Below are 21,098 nucleotides of genomic sequence, written 5' to 3'. Positions count from 1 at the left end.
TTTTTCCTTCCTGGCTGATGAGGTGCATGGCTTTGCTCTGTCATGTGTTCCCACTGTTGTATGCTGTGTATCCCCACCTGGAAACAAATGAAAGCACCAGGAATTACTTTTTCCTCATGGCTGTGCTCTTTCTGTCTTGCCGGCTATTCTCTTATGAGAAGTTTGTCATCCCAGCACTTGGGAGCCAAGCAGGAGGATCACTGTGAGTTTGAGGCCAATCTGGGCTAAATAGTGAGTTTGAGGCCAGCCTGATCTATATAGTGAGACCCTGTCTCAAAAAAAAAAAAATTCAAACAAACAACAACAAAATTTGCCATAAAGAGATGCTCTGGTGAGAAAATAGAGAGGAGGCAGCTGATTCTTTATTACATCTGTCTTCTCCTGCGTGGTTCTTTTCTCTCTAGAAGGATATTCACAGCACAGAAGTATTATCCCACATCTGTTACACCCCATTTTGAAGGGAAAAACAGAAATGTACTCTGATAAACGTGGCCTCTCCCATCCTCAGCCATGCACCCTGGTGAGCCCAAGTCCCTCTCCATTGCCTGCAGCCTCCCAAGTCTTCAGGACTTGGTGGTCCAAGAAGGGCTCATAGTCTTGCTCAGCTCTCCAGTCTGAAGGAGGAACTGGTGTGAAGAGAGAAGGGAACAGGTCGGAAAAAAATCCTTCCCAGCAGTTTCAGCAATGTGAGAAGGTTTTCCTAAAAATCTCATAGAAGATGCCTGAGAAAGTGGACCCTCAAAGCCAGACTTTAAGATAACGCATCACTCCTACCCTCTGAAGGACTAACCCTGTACGAATTCCCCTCAAGACTCAGAAAATCCAATTCTCTAAGAGATTTTACCTTTCCTCCATTAAGTTTTAATTCCTTTTCCAATTGTGCCAACACACCAGGTAAGGTAAATTATTCCATATGTACAATCTGGAATGGCATAGAGGAGGGGTCCAAACCTCTTCTGCTGCCCAGGGAGGCTGATGAAGACAGTACCACTCTTCTCTGATTAGGAGTGTTATTAAAAAAAAAAAAAACAGTATCAAACCAAATAGAAAATTCTTTGCACCAAGGAATCTAGAAGGCAACGTATTTATTATGCTAGTGGGCTGATGGGAATCTCAATTCCAAATCATCAGCACTGAGGCAGTTTTGGGTTCAGTTTAAATACAGTTTGCAAGCAGGAAGTACAAGGCATTACAGGATTGGCTACATGAATTGAATTAAGTCACATATTGTCAGGAAAACTAACTAAATGAATTTGCTGAAAAGGAATCATTTATCTTAATATAGGAACATCCTGGAGACCAGGGGCGGGGGTTCAAACAGAGTTAAAAAGTATCTTTGAAAAATAGAAGTATCTTTGGCTGGGTTACTTCACTCTAACCAAAGTCTCTGACGCCAGTTAGAAGCAATCTATTTTCTTAATTAAGGGAAATGCAAGCTTAGAAGAGTCAAATTTGCCCAGTGCATTATCAGAAGAAAAGCAGCTGGACCCAGGCAGCCAAAGCTAACTGAACTCAGCAGGGTGTTTATGTGACAGGCAGCAGGAGGCAGCATAGGCAGGAGGCAGCATAGGCAGATGCTATGATTTGACTTTAACCTGCTGTAACATGTGTATAAGTTTGTTATTCTGTAACTGTGCTCCAACAAGAGAGGACCAAATCAGGCCTGCAGCAGAGGTTGGATCACCTCAGTGCAAGTGGTGGTCCTTAGCAGAACTGGGAGCAGAGGAAACAAGGTTGATGGCAATGGTGATGATGATGATGATGGTGATGATTAGTGGTCATGGTGGTAGTCATGTGATCTGGCTGAGAAACTGACACTCACTACTCGTAGGCCAGTGTTCAAAAGGTGGTTGCTACCTATGTCTAAAGCCATAGCTCTGTCCTTAGCTTGAATCTCAAAAAAATACATTTTTAATCAACAAAGAAAAAGATCTATCTTTGGCTCCAATGATCTAATTCCAAATGGGTGAATAATTTTTCACGTGTCATGTTCTCAATTTCAACATCAGGACCCACCTGCAGTATCTAAACAACCAGGAAGTATGTGGGGCGGGGGGAGATCGCTGGGTCAGAGGTCAGAGGGAGCCTGGGTTACCCCAGGTAGCAGGCAGAAACCAAAGAAGGTGAATCAGCTACAAACCCAGAAAAGAGGTGACACGGGGATATTATCCACAGCCTCAGTCACAGCCCAGGGTTCTCCACAGCCACTGCTATAAAAACCCCCTAAGGGCTCCCATACAAGTCTGCATCATAACTCCATAAGCATCATTCCCATCTGGGCCATGTAGACTGAGCCAGGAGGCAGAGACACGAAGGGGTGACCTTTTCCAGCTTCCATAGGCAGGGACCCTCCCATCAAGACCTTCCAAAAGCAGAATTCCTATACATAAGGAGATCTATATGTTACATAGGCCAAAAAGATCATCAAAAACTAGAATAAAGGTCTGATTCTTTTGTTTTTCTGCCATGTTTAAATTCAGAGGCATGTAGGTTTTTAAAGGGCATTATGTAATATCCAGGCCACCCAGTTTGTTCTACATTGTATAGTATTTTGAGAGCCTGCACGGACTAGTGAGCTAGGATGTGTCTCACACTCAGACCAGGCCTGAGTTTGAAGCCCAGCCTATCACCGTCTAGTGGTATTGCCAGGTGCAAAAAACAAACGAACCAATTCTTGATTTTGTGAAGTGAAATCATTATAGTACTGCTTCACAGCTTCAGAGTTTGGGGATAGAATAAGTTTTTGTTGCTGCTGCTGTTTGTTTTTTGCATGTATTTTCTTTTCTTTTTGTCCTGGGAGTCAAACTCACTAACTTGTACTTGCCAGGCAGGCACTGTGCTGCTGAGCTATATCATCCACTCTGGTTTGATTTTTTTGAGACAGGGTCTTGCTACGTAGTTCAGGCAAACCTTGAACTCATGAGGATCTTCCTGTCTCAGCCTCCCAAGTGTTAGAATTGCATGCATCCACCCCCATGCCCAGCCTGAAGTGAGATTGTGCTTGCAAACATCTTCCCCATGCATGGAATCTGGGACACACTCAATGATACCAGCTATTCCTATTGAATAGCCCTGTTTAAGGTGTGAGAAAGTAGTTCGGTCATTTTAGAACACATACCTAGGAAGCCCTGGCCTGCTCTTAAATTCAGGCAGTTAGAGCTATGCAACAGTGGAGGAATGTTTGAATGTCCACTGGTATATATTTTCCCATCATTCTTTGCTTTTTCTCCTTTTATAGTTTTTTTTTTTTAATCAGTACCGAGGATAGAACTCATGACCGCCTGCTTGCAAAGCAGGTGCTTATGCTGCTGAGCTAAATCCCCAGCCCCTTCTTTTATAGTTTTAAGGCTGGCAATTTGGATTTGAATCCAGAGCTAACATGTAATACTGGCACACTTCTAGAAAGTTACTTAATTTATCTATGTGTGAGTCTTTTTTTCTTTGCAAAGAGACAATAGTGGAGTTTACATAGTGGTACACGCCTTTACTCCAAGCTTCTCAAGAGGCCATGGCAGGAGAATTCCTTGAGCTCAGGAGTTCAAAACCAGTCTGGACAACAAAATAAGACTATGTAGGAAGCAAAGAAGGAAGGGAGGGCTGGAGGAAGGGCACTCTAATTTTATAGTGCATGGAACTATATCATTAGCATGATTGAGTACCCCGTCACTGTCCAGTATAAAGTGATTATTACCCAATTTACTAAAATAGAGTATTGAAATAAATACTCAAAGTGGCAGAAGGGAGGATATGAGTCTTATAAAGGGGAAGAGATTGAAAGAAGGACAGAAAATAGTAAGAACTTTTTACTACCATCAGTATTATCAGCATCTTCCCATTTGCTCTGTGCTGCTAAACACTTACCCTGAAAGGCAGTTACTTCAACCATGTACATTTGTTATTATTATCTCCCTGCTACAGGTCAGGAGACTGAGATTTAGGAAGGAATGGTCATCACAGTAGTAAGGACCGGTAGGATGATATGAACACATTCTCAGCCTGCACATTTAACTATCAAGCTAAAATGTCACAAGGTGATAGGACATTTTCTCATATAAATTCTATTGTGATTAGAAGTAACAATCTTGATTCAGGACTGAGAAACTAATTTTTTGACATGTTCAACAATGTGTCATCAAAAACAGATCAACAACTACAAACTGTATCTTTTAAAATGTAAAATTGTGCTGTTACATAAATATACTCAAGAAGCTTCGATGCATTTTGTTTATTTCATTTCACTTCATTTTTTGGGCATGTGAGGCAAGTGCTCTCCTACACCCCTATAATGCACTTTAAAATGTGCACACAATATAGTTAACTATAGCTTTATTTAGAATCTACTGCATCGGGCTGGGGGTTTAGCTCAGCGGCATAAGTGCCTGCCTTGAAAGCAGGCAGTCGTGAGTTCGATCCCCAGTACCGATAAAAAGGAAAAAGACAAAAAAAAAAAAAAAAAAAAAAGAATCTACTGCATCATAAATTTGATGTAACATTAATATGAAAGCTATATCGGACATTTAATTAAGGGTAATTTTGTGTTTCCCCTTAGATGATTGAAAAACCCGTGGGATTGAAATAGGAGGTTAGGGCACGGTAAAGCTGGCTGGGGAAGTAGGCAGCACCTGATAATTACAAGATCCCGGAACACAAGGGCAGAACTGTTCTCAAAGCTCCGCACGTGGCCTTCTTATGAGAACTCAAGGAAGTTTCCGATAGGCTGGCCTGTAATGACGTCAGCCTGAGGTAGGGGTTTTAACATCCTTCTCAAAATCCATGTGCAGAAGTTCTCATGGGTTTCTTTGAAATTCAGACAGTGTAAAAGGATCGGATACCAAGAGGATCTTGCTACGTGGCTTTCGTTTTTCAGCTGAACCTCTCTACAAAGCCAGTTTTCCCCTCATTTTTCACTAACTTTTTCAAATAAACTTTTCCATTGCTTTTTGTTCATTTTGTTCAGTTCTTGGTTCGAGAGCAAAAGAACCTGGACTCCACCTCTAGAGGGAGAGAGGAGCAACTCAGAATCTAGGAATGTCTAATGGGGATTAAACACTTTTAGAAGGAGCTTCAGGTCACAAGATGATTGAATGGACTGTTTGTGTTTTGGATGTACCCTCCAAATATGTTGCTACCTGCCTTCCATTTTTTCTCAGTGCTTCTAATTTACTCACTGTACTCAAAAGTACGTCAGTTGGCTCAATCCTGTGCTCGACACTATTGACACCCGTAGAGACCCTCATAATTTTCCCAGAAGCCACACAACAAAAAACATCTGGAAATTCCACAGCGACCTACTTACACAGAGTGGTAGAAGACTTTCGTTTATCTGTTTGTTCATTTGTTTATTTGTTTGTTTATATTAGTCCTGGGGATTGAACCCAGGACCTCGTTGTACTTAGGAAATACTCTACCATTAAATTTCACCGTTCGTCCAGAAAATGCATCCTAGTAATGTAGGAATGTGTGAGTACATAATTCGTGTGCATACCTGTATACACCAATGAGTGCATATTTGTGTGGTGATATGGGTATAGATGCACACAATTTGTGTGTACACACAAGTGCTTACCTGAGGGTGCATGTTTCTGTCTGAGGACAAATAAAAATTAAAGATGCTGCTTTATAAAGGATGGTGTAGGATCTGTGGGAACACAACTCTTTTTTTTTTTTTTTTATTTTACCCTGCCCCCACCAAGGGAACACAACTCTTTAAACTCTATTTAAGGCAGTCCTTACCAATCAAGCCCTCGCAAGAGGAAAAGCAGCAGAAACCTTTCAAAGAGATGAAAGAGTAGCATAAAGACTGGGCATAATTAACCCCTATAAAGAGATGAAAATATGTAAATAAAATATTAAAGTGAGCATTAAATTCTTTAGGATATTAAGAGGAACATTCCTGGCTCAATTACATTATATTGAAATCAACATTAACTATTTATTTTATTCTTTTTAAATTTTATTTATTTATCTATTTATTTATTGTCTTTTTGAGACAGAGTCTCACTCTTCAATTCAGGCTGGCCTTGAACTAACTTTTTAGCCCAGGTTAGCCACGAACTCACAGTGATCCTCCTGTCTCAGCCTCCCAAGTGCTGGGATTATAGGCATGAGCCACCACGCCTGGCTAAAAAAATGTGTATATTTTTGACTGTGGGCTGTGGACCTTCTTTCAGTGATAAACCTTCTTCTGATGGGAACCACTAGTGTACAGAAGGTAATGGGCTGGCCATTGGAGGGAGACACTCCTGATTTTGAATATGAGATCTGTTACCAGAGAAGGAATTCTTCCTCATTTCTTAACTTCTCTGCCTGTTTCATTGGTAACACAGACAATGATAGTGTCTACCAATAGAGGTGTTATAAAAAATCAATGAATTACGAATTATAAAGTACTTAGGATGGTATTCGGTGATGAAGTAGCATTTTGCTTAGTGATTGCTAAACAAAAGCAATGGCACAGCCAGGCCTGGTGGTGCACAAGTGTAATCCCAGGATTTGGGAAGCTGAGGCAAGAGGATTTCAAGTACACAACAAGACTCTGTCAAACAAACAAACACTGATGGTACACATGTTCCTTTCGTGATAACTAGTAGAAAAACCTTTGGGAATCTCAGAAGGAGTCTTTTACAATTTTTTTTTTCCCACCAGAGGCACTAGAATAGAGTGAATTAGAAGAAACTACATTCTAGTCGTTCACAGGCCTGGAGGAAAGGAAACCAGGTGTGAGCAGGGATGTGAACAGATCAGAAAACAGGTGGCCCAGTTCTTCAGCTTGGGAGGAAAAAAAATACAATTCAAGGACCTGACCTGAATTCTTGGTGTTTTCTGAATGAGTAATGAGCCCCCACCACAATGGCTGTCCCATAAATGGAAATCACTCTTCGCTTGGTCAAAACAGTATATCTGCACCACGAACACCAGATAACTAGGTTGGTGAGCAGCATTTTTGAACACAGGTCCTGGATGCTGTATAACCTAAATGCACAGAGGCATCTGTGATCTCCAGACATATTCCAGACATCAGGCCCTTGGTTTACAACACAAGGCTGCCCCTGTTTAGGACACAGCAATATGAGACTGGACTCAGATGGCCTGCATTTGAATCCTGACTGTGTGCAAACCCGATGGCCTAAGCCAAGCAGTTTCATTTCTCTGAGCTTAATGTCCTCATCTGTAAAATGCAGTTATTTTAAACTGGAAACCAGGGGTACTTGCACACATCTATAATCTCAGAACTCTGGAAATATAGGCTAAAGGATCACCTGAAGTTGGAGGCCAGCCTGGGCAACAGAGTGAGTTTAAAACCAGCCTGAACTACATAGCAAGAACCTGTCTCAAAAAACCAAAGCAAACCAAAACGAAACGAGAAACAGCCTCATAGTGGTAGTTTTATTTTGGTTTTTGTTTTTTCAAGATTCATTGGGTTGTATAGCACAGAGCCTAGAATAGCACACATCATCAAACACATCATGTTATTTGGTTATAGCCTCCTGTTGGACAAGTCTTACTCTGGTTGACCTATTTCAATATCACCAGCTTTTAGGTTTATGGTTTATAAAACCATTTTCAGACTTTTACTTTTAAAAGTGTGACACCCTATTTTCAATCCAATGTCTATTATAAGAAGCTGGATTTATAAACCACTGGCGAGTGTCTATGGTTGAGGCCATGGTGGGCAGCAGCCAGGTCAGCTGGCCTCCCCCTTCCTCCTAAGCCAGCATCCGACATCCCGGAGGAGCCTGAGATTCCTGGACTGAGAACAGGTTCCACTTTCCAAACTCCCCCGCTGCCTCCTCTTATTTAACAGGCAGGAAATTGATTGTGGGAGAAGCCTTCTTTCCTCAGCTCCGCCAAAACCCAAACCAAACCAAATTTAGCTTTGCTATAAGCAATGATATCCATGAATTGCACATTTGACCTATTCTGTTTCTCTTAATACATATTAAACAAATAAGTACTGAAATTTAAAACATTTGTTCATGTAACGTTTAAACCCAACTTAGGCACACTCAGTGATTTCATACCTTTTATTTTTATTTGTTTACCTATTTAGTCTTTTTTTTCTTTCTTGTTTTGTTGTTGCTGTTGTTTTGTCTTTTTTGAGACAAGGCTTTTACTTTGTAGTTCAGGCTGGCCTTGAACTCACTTTGTAGCCCAGGCTGGTCTTGAATTTGCAATGATCCTCCTGCCTCAGCCTCCCGAGTTCTGGGTGAATCACAGGCATGAGCCACCACACCTGGCTTCCATACTACATTTTAAAACATGCTGTTCCACACTGGATGTGGCAGAATATACCTGTATTCTCAGCATCCTGGATACAGGAAGATCACAAATTGGCACCTAGTTTGAGCAACTTAGCAAGACCGTGTCTCAAAAATTTAAAAAGCACAGAAAGGGCTGGGGATGTAGCTCAGAGTAAAGGCCATGGGTTCAATCCCTATGACAATCAATCAATCATATTGCCTGTGTGCGAAGGGAAAATACCATAGCTCAAAAGTAGACAGCCCAGGCCAGGTACTACACTCATACCAAATAAAGAGGTCCAGAAATTCTCTGGGCCCCGTTCCCAATGTGCCCCAATTCAACAGGATGACACAGCTTAAGAATGAAACTAAAAGCATGACTACAGAGGAGCCGTTCTGGGGTTTTAATTTAGAAACAAAAGGTGGGAGGACGCTGAATCAGATGCTCCTTTGAAAGTGTCTCTATAATTCAGGGGGTTCCGTACATTACAGAATATATGAATTTATAACTTGGAAGACTTCTCTGTGCTCTTTAACTTGGAAACTTTACATGAAGAATACTCTGTTAGTCCTGGCTTTGTCAGGACCATACATCGCTACAGAATTTATGTGGTGGGGAAACTATCCACACCTCGGAATGTTAGTTGCACTTGCTTCTGGACTAGGGGCGGAGGACCCACAGAAAGATCGATGAGCAACACCGTGGGCCTTGTCTTGTCTGGCTGCCTCTATCTTTGGAAATGGAGAAAGAGAAGAAAATCACTTAAGTTTTGCCTTGACTTAAGGTTAGCCTCTTCAAATATCCCTCTCTTTTGTTTCAGATAAAGCCTCCCTTAGAGGCTGTACTGAGTATAAAAATGTGATACTTTTTCCATTCGCTTCTAAGGTAAATGTTTTTGTCTGACTTTTTCCATTTGGTGCACATCTTATCACTGGCTGGTCACCTAACACGAGATAATAAAATCTAGGACTACTCAGCTGGACTCTTTCTTTTGTATACCACATTCAGGAATATCTGATTTCTTTTTCCAATTATATAAGTACCAGAGTTTCTATGTTGGGCAGAAATCTTTTAGAAGCTTGGGAAACAGATATGCTGGGCCTTCTAGATAGTCTAAAAAGTAACAATAAACAGAGCATCATCAATATACTAGCTGAAAGCACAAGCTTTTAATTCAGATGGACCTGAGTTTGAATCCTGATTCTCATTACCATGCAAACTTGGGCCAAGTTAATTAACCTCTCTGTGCTTCAATACTTTCACTTATAATTCAAGGATACAATTAGTACCTAGCCCATAGGATTACCTTGAGGACTAATGTAACAATACTGGACACATAAAGAATGCAAAAAACCTGTTAGCTATTATTCTCTCTCTTTTTTTTTTTAGTACCAGGGAGCAAACTCATGACCTTGCACTTGCTGGGCAAATGCTTGTACCACGGAGCTAAATCCCCAGCCTTTGTTATGTTTTTCATGATTACACCTGCCACACAAATTAACTGAAATAGATGTGGTTACTGTGGCAGATTCCTTGGGTGGGTCTACCCTAACCCTTTCTAAAACCCACTCCTCCTGGACTCAGCTTTTGTTTATGACTCAGGTTCTGCCAAGCTGATGTTCCAGAAGAGTAAAAGTGACTGAGATAAACTAGTGATGCTAGCAGGTTTCTCTCTCTTTGGGGTTTTGTTGTTGTTAGTTGGCTGGTTGGTTGGTTGGTTGGTTTGATATTTTGTGAGTGAGTTTTGCTCTGTAGTTCAGACTGAGGAACTCATGGAGATCCTCCTGTTTGAGCCTCCCAAGTTCTTCAATGAAAGGTATACACCATCACGCCCAGCTGTATCTGTCTCTTTTAATCATCACAGGGGAAGTTTCGGTAGAAGTTTCAGGGTCTGGCCTTTAACATTATAGGTCCGACTGGTAAGCGGTGGTTGTGGACTTTCCATGAGAACACTCCCCTTTCTGGCTGGGCATTTCTCCTAGGCTTCTTTCTGGCTATGTGATATTCTAGTCTATTTCCCTGGCACTATTGAAAAGGACATGAACTAATACCTTGCTACAATTCCTTTCTGTTAAAAGGGTGAAGTGAATTCTGTTGTCTGCAATTATGAACACAGTAATTATCAAGATGATCAATACCGTAATTATCAGAATATTATTATAGTGAGAGAATCGACTCCCCGTTTGTAATATAACCCCCCCGAGCTATAGAACAGAGCAGTAAGGAATGTTTCACTCCCTAAATCCTCCTTGAGATATCGGGGCAGGACAGGAAGGAATGCATCTGCTAGTCATTAACCACAAGATGATCTGTCCTCTGTAAAGATAAAGATAAGTAAAGGAATGTGCTAGATTAGACCAGGACTCTCGGTCTCCATGGTTACTCAGCCCCAGATCCCTCGAATCAGCATCTGCCAAGTCCTGCGCCGTTCAAAATTAACCAATGCGATCTGCTTCTGTAAACCCGCTTGCTTCCCGCTTGTGCCCTTAAAAACCCTGCACAAATTCCCCTCGTGGCACTCCGCACTCGTTTGCCTGGAGGACCCCATGCGCATGGAAATAAACTTTTTTCCCTCACCAAGAGTTGAGTCCTTGGGGTCTCTTTCCCTGCGGCGTCGGCCCTAACATCTTGGAGGCCCCAGCGAGATAGCACGTCTCACGGGAGGTGACCTCAACGGCTCTGTGGTGAGTGAGTACGACTGGTCGCTTCTTATTTTTACTCTGAGGATCAATCTACCGGTATTTTACGCCCCGAGCCAAACGGCTCCGATCTAGGGGCAATTTTTGTTACCAGTTTTTGTTATCTGTTATCTGTTCTCTGTTCTCTGGTGACCGGGGGACGCCCCACACGGTTTTCCGTGACTCACCATTTGCGATAGGATTTTCCTATCGGTTTGGGGAATTTCATTCCCAATCTGTGGTCCGTCCGGGCCAATTCGGAGACACCCTCTGAGGTGACTCGTTCGGGGAATTTCATTCCCAATCTGTGGTCCGTCCGGGCCAATTCGGAGACACCCTCTGAGGTGACTCGTTCGGGGAATTTCATTCCCAATCTGTGGTCTGTCCGGGCCAATTCGGAGACACCCTCTGAGGTGACTCGTTCGGGGAATTTCATTCCCAATCTGTGGTCCATCCGGGCCAATTCGGAGACACCCTCTGAGGTGACTCGTTCGGGGAATTTCGTTCCCAATCTGTGGTCCGTCCGGGCCAATTCGGAGACACCCTGTAAGGTGGCTCGTTTGGAGTGAAACTGATGCGTGAGAGTGAGGTGGCCGGCCTGTTTGTCCTGTGTGTCGTGGGTGTTGTGATTGGTTATTTGTTGTATCGTGCTTGCGTTAACCGCCCTGTGACTATAGAACATCATGGGACAGTCGACCTCATCCCCATTGTCCCTCACCCTCGACCATTGGTCGGAGGTGCGGAAGAGGGCTCACAATCTCTCCTTGCAGGTCAAGAAGAGTAAATAGCAGGATTTCTGCTCGACTGAGTGGCCTACTTTTTCTGTGGGATGGCCACCAGAGGGGACTTTCCACCTTCCCCTCATCTTAGCAGTTAAGAACATCATCTTCCGCCCCAGATGAGAGGGCAGGTCACCTACATCTTGGTATGGCAGGACCTCAGGGAGGAGCCCCCACTGTGGGTAAAACCCTTCCTTCCTCCGCCTTCTCCTTGGTTGCCTGTTTAAACTTGTTACTAACTTAGGGGCTTGTTGCCCATTTCTGTTGTAGGATCCATATGGCTTATTAGATTCAAGATTCATGATAAGAAAAATTATTTCCTGTAGCTGACCAAACTGTACAAGAAGCTCCCTTTGTTTGTGTCTTTAATGTTGTGGCGCCTTGTTTAATATGTAAGACTTCAATTGATTGCTTGCAACCTCGGCATGCCTTTTTAAAGGAGTATTTTATTTTTTTCTCTCTGGTGAAAATGTAAACATGTGCACATATATATGTATATCTATGGTTGTTAAGAGTCATGTCAACTTTGCCAAGTAAACCAGGTGATACTATATTTGAGCCAGTTAAAAGGTTACAGTTTTGTTTTTAAAATACAGCATTTTTATGTGGTAAAAAGACATAAAATAAGCATTTTTTTAGACTACTAAAAGGTGACTTCAAGGGTTTTGTTGAAAACTTTGATGTTGTCTGAGAAGTGAGAAAAAAGGTAATTGACTGGTAATAGTAAAAAGAGGGACAAAGAGAGTGGTCTTCAAGCAAAGGTGTCTGGCTATGCCAGAATATAGAAAAAGATTAAAGCTTAGTTTGAGAGGTATTATTGTAAGTTGTAGAAGGCTCAAGAGGATGTAAATTTTATTTGTCTTGATTTATAGTACTACAAATAACAGGTTTGACAAGAAGTAAATGTGTTCAGAATTTGACAGTATTAGATCAGTTTTGGTAGAAGTATACATAAGATTGTACTTTGCTGCAAAATGTTTCCATTAAAATGAGATTATAGGTGATACTAGAAATAAGATACAAGTTCTTGCATGTACTGTAAACATCTGGGAGATTATGCAGCACAATTTTGTTACCTGTGAAAAAGCCCTTTTTGTTAAGAATATAATTTTAGTAAAATGATGGCCTGTCACGTGACACCCTTGGACAAAAAGCAGTGTGCCATCCAGATGAAGCCGGCTCTCTGATCCGGAATGCCAAAACCATGTTCTCCTTTTGTGCCACCCTGACTGAACATCCAGAGGTAAGAAGGTTTCCCAATATTGCCAGTTGTTCTCTTTGTAACTCAGTCGGCCCCACATGTTAGACAAAAATTACAAAGGTTTGAGAGGTTTAAGGAAATGCCCCTCAGCCAGTTAATAGAGATAGCACAAAAAGGTCTTTGAGAACTAAAAAATTTACAAAAAGATAGCCAAGGTGTTAAAATTGCTCTATGAAAGAAAACTTTTAAAAACCAGACAAGAGTTTCTGGGGGCAGTTGGATACTGTAGGCTAGATTTTACTGGAAAGCTTGCCTCTATATGACTCCCATAAGGGAGAAACTCAAAATTCGCTGAACTGGACTGATAAATGTAAACAGGCCTTCCAACAGCTCAAGCGGGCCTTGACAGAGGCCCCAGCCCTGGGACTCCCTGACGTTACCAAGCCTTTCATCTTGTTCATAGATAAACTCAGGGACATTGCCAAAAGAGTCCTAACTCAGGACATTGGCCCTTGAAAGAGGCCTATAGCCTACCTCTCCAAAAGACTTGATCCAGTAACAGGAGTATGGCCCCCTGCCTTAAAATACTAGCTACTGTGACAATGTTACTTAAGGAAGCGAAGAAACATGCTTTGGGCAAGTGATTTCTGTGGTAACTTCTCACAGTTTAGAGACTCTTATCAAAACCCCTCCTGAAAAAAAAAAAAAAAAAAAAAGGCTTTCAAACACCAGAATTCTACTGTCAAGCCCTGCTTCTAGACCCAGAGTCAATGATATTCAAGACTTCTTCAGCTTTAAACCCAGCCACCCTTATGCCTGATGGTGATCCAGAGGAACAAAGGACACCTCTCTCCATGAGTGCGCTGACATCCTCGAACTGCAGCAGAACCTACAGGCTGATCTTACTGACCAGCTTTTGGGAAATGCCGACAACTGTTCGATGAAAGCAGCCTCATCCAAAACGGCAAACGAATGGCCGAGGCAGCAGTGACCACCGAAAAGGAGGTACTCTGGGTAAGCGGGTAGAGCCTGGCACTTCTGCCCAAAAGGCGTAGTTGTTGCTTTGACTGAGAGGCTAAAACTAGCCATGGAAAAGAGGGTAAACATTTTTTTTTTGAAGATATCCCTTTCCTACTGTACATATACGTGGAAGCCGTCTAAAAATGCTCCACAGATTCTAGATTTGCTAGCCGCTGTCTGGCTGCCTCAATGGGTTGCTATTCCTTACAAGGCTCACCCAACCGGAGATGACACTGTCACCTTAGGAAACAGTTTGGCAGATCAAGCTACTTGAAAAATAGCAACCACATCGGAGGGGTCAACCAAGAAAGTAACTGCTCTAATACTAGTCCTCTGACCTTGTCAGAACCAGTCTACACAAAGAAAGACCTACAGTTGGCATCTCAACTTGGAATAAAGTCTCCCACCCCAAGGGGCTAATACCAGTTACCTGATATACAAGTACGGTTACTGGAGACACTAGGGCAGGAGCTGTTATACCGGGCTCGCCAGACTACTCGTTTAGGAAAAAAAAAAAAAAACTAAACTTGTAGATTTGTCCAGAACTCAGTATTTTATTCCAAAACTCTACAAACTGACCACCTCTTCGAGCTCTAGATGCCCACAGTGCTTGTTAGTCGACTCAGCCAAGAGCTCTGCGTTGGAGACCACCCGACATCAAGAAATTGTTCCAGGAGAACATTGGGAAATAGACTTCATGGACATGGTAAAGCTTAATTTACAGAGACACTGCTATCTCTTGGTATTAATAAACATTTTTACTGGCTGGGTAGAGGCTTTCCCTACTATGTCTGAGTCAGCCTTAGTGGTAGTTAAAAGGCTATCGCATGAGATCATACCTTGATTTGGCCTCCCACTATCAATGGGGTCCGATAATGGCCTGGCTTTCATAGCCCGAGTCACCCAAAAGTTAGCCCAGGCATTAAAGATTAATTAAAACTCCATTGTGCCTATCAGCCACAAAGCTCAGGGCAAGTAGAACGTATGAACCAAAGTCTCAAGGACATTTTAGCTAAGCTGTTTTCAAAAACTGGCGATAATTGGATGAGCCTTCTTCCCTTTGCACTGTTAAGAGCTAGATATACCCCATATGTTTCTAGAATTTCCCCCTTTAAAGCCATGTTTGGGAGGCCCCCGCCATTGGTTCCAAGATTGTCAAAAGACAAATTAGCTAAAATTACTAATCGAGATCTTAAGTCCCTGCAGACACTCCAACCTGTGTTGGCCTGGATCCACCAGCTGTTTAGACAAAAACACTTGGACCCGCCTTCAGAGACCAAGGCCTCAGGGACTCCAGTCTTGGTTTGATGTCATCACCATGACTCCCTCGAACCCCACTGGGAAGGACCTTTCACCGTGGTGCTCAGTACCCCCACTGCCATCAAGGTAGCAGGAAAAACTGCGCGGATTCACTACACTCATGTAAAGCCACTGGAAACAGCAGACAACGAGGGACATACTCAGTGGACTACACAACAGACTGGTAACCCTTAAAGTTAAAAATTGACTAAAACATAGTTAGATTATGCTGGTCATGAACTGTTTTAGCTTGCTTGTTTTGATTTTAATAACATTGATGCCGACCTTGCACGGCGGCTTTGGTCCCCCTGTAAGCAAAAAAAAAAAAAAAAAAAAAAAACAATTGTTAAAGATCTTTGTATGGGAGCCCCCTTTAAAAAAAAAAAATGTAAAACGGAATTCTCCCCTATCTCCTTCCCTTGATAGGACCATTAGTGACCTTAATCCTAATCCTAGCCATTGTCCCTTGCCTCATTAACTGGATTACCCAATTCATAAGGGGACAAGTTTCTCAGGTCAAAGTAATGGTCATAGGTCAACAATATGAACCCCTAGCTACAACATACCTCTAAGATTAGAGGTCATCCACAAGAAAAAGGGGGGAATGAGAGAATCGACTCCCCGTTTGTAATATAACCCCTCCGAGCTATAGAACAGAGCAGTAAGGAATGTTTCACTCCCTAAATCCTCCTTGAGATATCGGGGCAGGACAGGAAGGAATGCATCTGCTAGTCATTAACCACAAGATGATCTGTCCTCTGTAAAGATAAAGATAAGTAAAGGAATGTGCTAGATTAGACCAGGACTCTCGGTCTCCATGGTTACTCAGCCCCAGATCCCTCGAATCAGCATCTGCCAAGTCCTGCGCCGTTCAAAATTAACCAATGCGATCTGCTTCTGTAAACCCGCTTGCTTCCCGCTTGTGCCCTTAAAAACCCTGCACAGATTCCCCTCGGGGCCCTCCGCACTCGTTTGACTAGAGGACCCCATGCGCATGGAAATAAACTTTTTTCCCTCACCAAGAGTTGAGTCCTTGGGGTCTCTTTCCCTGCGGTGTCGGCCCTAACAATAGTAATAAAGGTTTCTTTATTAAGCATATCCAGGCTATTAAGGGATAAAGAAAAGCATGTATAAAAACTTCATCCTTGACTTCAAAGTGCATTTATCCTAAAATATACCACATGAATAAAAATCTTTTTCCCCCTTACGGCTTAATTTTCTTTGGCAGCAGAAAGCATTTAGTAAGGACAAGAAGAATGAGGTGATTGCATTTAAAGCCTTACAAAAAAAGAATACTCACTTAAGTCTTTCTGAAGGATGACAGGGTAAGCATAACTGGCAGTGTTCTGTATAAATCATAAGGGACACAAAAGGTATGCCACAAAGCCGGTGTGTGAGTGTTAGGATTTGGCTGGCCACGTTACACCTCGGTTTTAATGTGCTCGCTCCTCGGGTGGCATCCAGGGGTCTGCGCAATGACAGTGCTGAGGATGACTTGAAAGAAGCAATTAACAAGAGCACTGAGATCTAGCTCCAGACAGGTTTGAAATTAATGTGTGATGGCTGACATGAGGTTTCTGTTTTACCCGTATTTTTACTTGGTTTTGATATAGGGGAATGAGACTTCCAACCTACTATCTCCAAGAATTCATGTTCTCTAAAATTGAACAATGGAGGTGAAGAGTAGAATATATTTATTGAGAGAGAGAAAACCTTTCTGAAGAGAGACAGAAGGGGTCCTGAGCAGGTTGCCAGGTACTCTGTCTTTTTTAGGGACTTTTATAAAGCAAAATCATGGGGTGAGACGGGTTCAAGACTGGGAACTCACAAAGCAGATGGGCATAAAGTGGGACATAACCATAGTTAGCCAATAAGATCAATAGTTCAAGTAAAACTGATTATATTAGGGACAAATGGGAAAGCAAGTCACATAAGAAGTGGGCATTTTTAGAGAGCAGTGACTCTTCCCTAGGGATTGGGATGGGGACTCCTGACTTCAAGGTGATCCAGATTTAATCCTTAAGGATTATACTTAAGGGTGTGGTTGCATTTGTTTTACCTTCTTTTTTTGAGATTTGGCCCTCAGCAAGAGGAGTGTGTCCCTCCAAGGTCATTGGACATCTAGTCCTCTGTGCCAGCTTCCTGGAGGGCCTAACCCTGTCTGACTGCCTATAATATTTCTCAGCTGCCTGTAGAAGTTTTGGTGGTTATTAAATCATAGTGTCAGATTCTCCCTCTGAAGACTGTTCTTGTTCTCATGGTATATTTTCTAAGTGTGGCACTATTGAGAGATCTCTTGTCATTTTAATATCAACTTTTCCACCTCTTCAGAGCAAATCATGGAATGTTCTTTAACACCAAGATAATTGGCAGACCTGTCAAATACTTAATATTCTTATTTTCTGTCTTCTTCAAGAAAGGACCAAAAAACAAAAAGAAACTGGACCTCTGATTTAGTCAAGTGATATTTTAGTTTCCTGTTGCTGCTATAACAGATTGCAACAAACCTAGTGGCTTAAAACAATACAAATTTAGCTGGGCATGGTGGCTCACTCCTGTAAATCCCAGTACTCAGGAGGCTGAGACAGGAGGACTGCCATGAATTCAACACCAATCTGGGATACATATTGAGTTCAAGGCCAGCCTAAACTTCATAGTGAGACCGTGTCTCAAAAAATCAAAACAAAACAAAACACTAATTTATTATTTTATAGTTCTGGAGGCAAAAAATAAAATCTAAAATCAGTTTTACTGAGATTTAGCTAAGTGTTTCCAGGACTGGCTCTTTCTGGTGGCTTCAAGGAAGAATTTGTTTTCTCGCCTTTTTCGCTTTGAAATGTGGTCCTTGCTTTTGTTGCCTGTGGCCCACGCCTCTCATCACTCCAACCTCCTGTCTCCCTGATCATATCTGCTTCCCTCCGATAAGGAAGCTTGTGACCGCGTTGCCCTCAAGTTTCTCTATGATGTGATCACTAACACATCTTCCAAGTGCGATTTTGCCACGTAAGGTAACATTTACAGGGTCTGGGAATTAGAGCTCATTCAACTTATCACAGGTGGCAAGAACACGAGTTCTAGTTTCCTTACGCAATGGAGGCTTTCTATAAGGTTATATAGAAAAAGGAGAATAGGAAATCAAGAACACCAGCAGGCATGTGTGATTCAACAACTGATACGGTTTATCTTGTGTCCTTTCAGCAGCTGATGTCTTTGCCTAAAGCCTCTAGACTTCTGCTATTATCATGCCTGTCTCTGCTTCCTCTTTTTCCTGACTTTAGGATCTTCAACAGTCAAACTGAGTCATCCCCACCCTGTCATGCAAAGGATCCTCTTTCCTGCCACACTTATAAGCTGGCATCTCATTGGCTGCTATCTAGCCTACAGATGGCTGCTTCTGAGTCACTTATCAGTCCTTGGTCCAGTCGGCTTTGGCTAAAGCTGGCCTGTGTGGCACAAAACATGGCCAAAGGCATAGCGACCACCGCAGGCTTTTCTCTCTGGAAGAGTCTCTGGACGTGGCAACCATTCAGAGACTATCAAATGCCTCTCTAAAACAATGTCAGGGGGCTGGGGATTTAGCTCAGTGGCGTAAGTGGGTTTTGGTTAACATTTACAAAATATTCTTAAGGGAAAAGTACTTATAAAATGTTCTAAAATAAATAAAATAATCTGGAAACTATGAGCTTGTTGTGATGGTCTATAGCCTACCAGTAGACTGTAAATGATAGAAAAAGATATGCAAATCACCAAAGGAAGTCTTCAATGTCAAAAATTTTCATGGTACCTCAAACTATATAAAGCAACATACTGGAATTCCCGAGCCAGGAGTCATTCATGAAAAATAGCTTTCAGGACACTGAGTTTAATTCAGAAACCATTTATAAATGTTTACTCTCTTTGATAGAGACAGGTGATCAGGACAGAAGTCATCCACAGTGTCCCCGGACTCTGACTTCTCTTTACAGGGAAGCAGAGAGCCTTTTAACAGTGAATATTCTTGGATTGTGTTGGATAATCATAGGTTCAGCTCCTGGATTAGTCATATCATGAATTTCATAATCACCATGTAATTGACAGAGACCTTTAAACAGTCCTTTTTCCCTGGAAGCCAGTGTATTGGTGGAATTAAAGGAATGGTCACTGCAAGGAAATGGTTCTCCTTTGCCATGGTTAGGAGCTTTCTAGGAGTTAGGCTCCTCACCGAGCTGTCCAAGTGGAGACAAGATTGTCCTTAAGAATGGGAAGGTTCTGGGGATACAGCTTAAGAATGTGAAGGTTCTAGGGATACAGCTCAGTGTCACAGTGCCTGCATGACAAGTGCAAGGCCGTGAGTTAATGCCCAGTACCAAAAACAAAATAGAATGTAAAGGTTCTCTCTCCCCCTGGGACCCCAGAGCAAAGTACAGAAAACAATATTTAGGCCCAGGCTGCTACGAGAATGAACTAACATTCTGTGTGTCCCACTGCAAAACAAGTAAGCCCTTAAACACTTTTCTCTCGCCACCCCAAATCTCAAATCCTATGTAGGCTAATGTCACACTCAGAAGCCTCCTCAAGCACCAACATTCTTCTCCCTTCTTTGAAACTCAGCACTGAAATCTGTTGGTGCTTATTTGGTCTCTCTGGATAACAGTTTTCATTTCTTTTCCTATTTTCCTTCTCTTCACTCTCTTCTTCCTTCCCTCCCTACTTCTCCTCTTTCCTTCTCTGCATCAAGAGTTGAACCCAGCCTTGTGCACGCTAGGCAAATATCACTGAGTGACATTCCCAGCTTTACATTTAGCTTTTGATGATATTTTCGTCCCACCTATGATTTAAACAACTATCTGTTAATTTCTTTTTTTTTTTATTTTAAAGGGGGTAAAATTAAACACAACAAAACAGAACAAAATAGGACATAAGAAAGCAATGTAAGAGATACAAATTTCAAAGCTAGACAACCTGAGATCTTCACTATCATATTGTCTCTTGTTTTCTTCCAATGGTTGTCCGGTGGTTGGAAGACATGGTTGTCCATGTCTTCACACACAGAGAATCAATACAAAACAAGTTAAAGCTGATCTGAACTGAATTAGGAAGGCATTTTAGGTCTTCAAAACCAGACAATAGGGAAGTCACTAGTGGTTATCGTAGAGTCTATCGTTCTCTTCAAAATAGCTGTCCATATTTTCATGTATATTGAAATTCAACAAAACAAAACAGGCAGGAGGGAGGGGTTGCTTGGTTTCCCAGCACTCCAGGGCCCAGCATGGCGCAGGTCCCAGTAAACGCTGGGGGCTCCCATCCTGGGCGGCTGCGGCCTGCCACACTCACAGCTGCTGGGGGGGGGGCGTTGCTTCAAGCTGTTTCTTTCTAATGAATTGACCATTTCACTGCCCAAGTTCTGAAATGGCCAACAGACCATAGAAAGACATCTCTTTAGGCTCCTGCTTGAAACCAACAGCGCCAGGAAGCTGCTGGCCTTGATTCAGGGCCAGAACTATCTTTTAATTTCACAGCCTCCTCATTTTATCTTCAATATTTCATTCTGGATCTTCTGTTTCCTTAAGTTTGTTTTTTCCATAGGTCAAAGTGTAGACTGGAGAGGAAATTCCCATCAAGGTTAAAAAACATCAAATGTGATCAGGTTTGTGAAGGAAGGAAAGGAATCATGCCCGCTCCATTACACATTTTTCTAAATCAATTCAGCGCATTACAATTAACTCCCTGTGATAGTTAACTAAGGTGCCGATGTGAAGAAGAATTACCGAGGAGATTAGTTTAGTGCACCCCTGGGTATGTCTGCATGCTAGCCTTACTAAAGAGGAAGAAGACTTACCCTGGGTGTAGGTGGCCTCAGAGCCTGGAAAGAATAAAAAGGGCAAGAAGCAAGCCTTGCTT

At 42.2% G+C, this 21,098-nt stretch overlaps 1 non-coding gene across 1 annotated transcript; it reads right to left on the bottom strand.

The window, feature by feature from the left end:
- Positions 1–20,558: 20,558 nt before the first annotated feature.
- Positions 20,559–20,695, bottom strand: LOC111756773 (small nucleolar RNA SNORA2/SNORA34 family). Its single transcript, XR_002791192.1, has one exon. It is a non-coding gene; the product is annotated as a small nucleolar RNA SNORA2/SNORA34 family (small nucleolar RNA).
- Positions 20,696–21,098: the final 403 nt, after the last annotated feature.

Source organism: Cavia porcellus, unplaced genomic scaffold, assembly GCF_034190915.1.
Source record: "Cavia porcellus strain 051 isolate PalLab524CR breed Dunkin Hartley unplaced genomic scaffold, mCavPor4.1 scaffold_6, whole genome shotgun sequence".
NCBI classification, from domain to species: Eukaryota; Metazoa; Chordata; class Mammalia; order Rodentia; family Caviidae; genus Cavia; species Cavia porcellus.
This window is presented reverse-complemented; position numbering and strand designations above follow the sequence as displayed.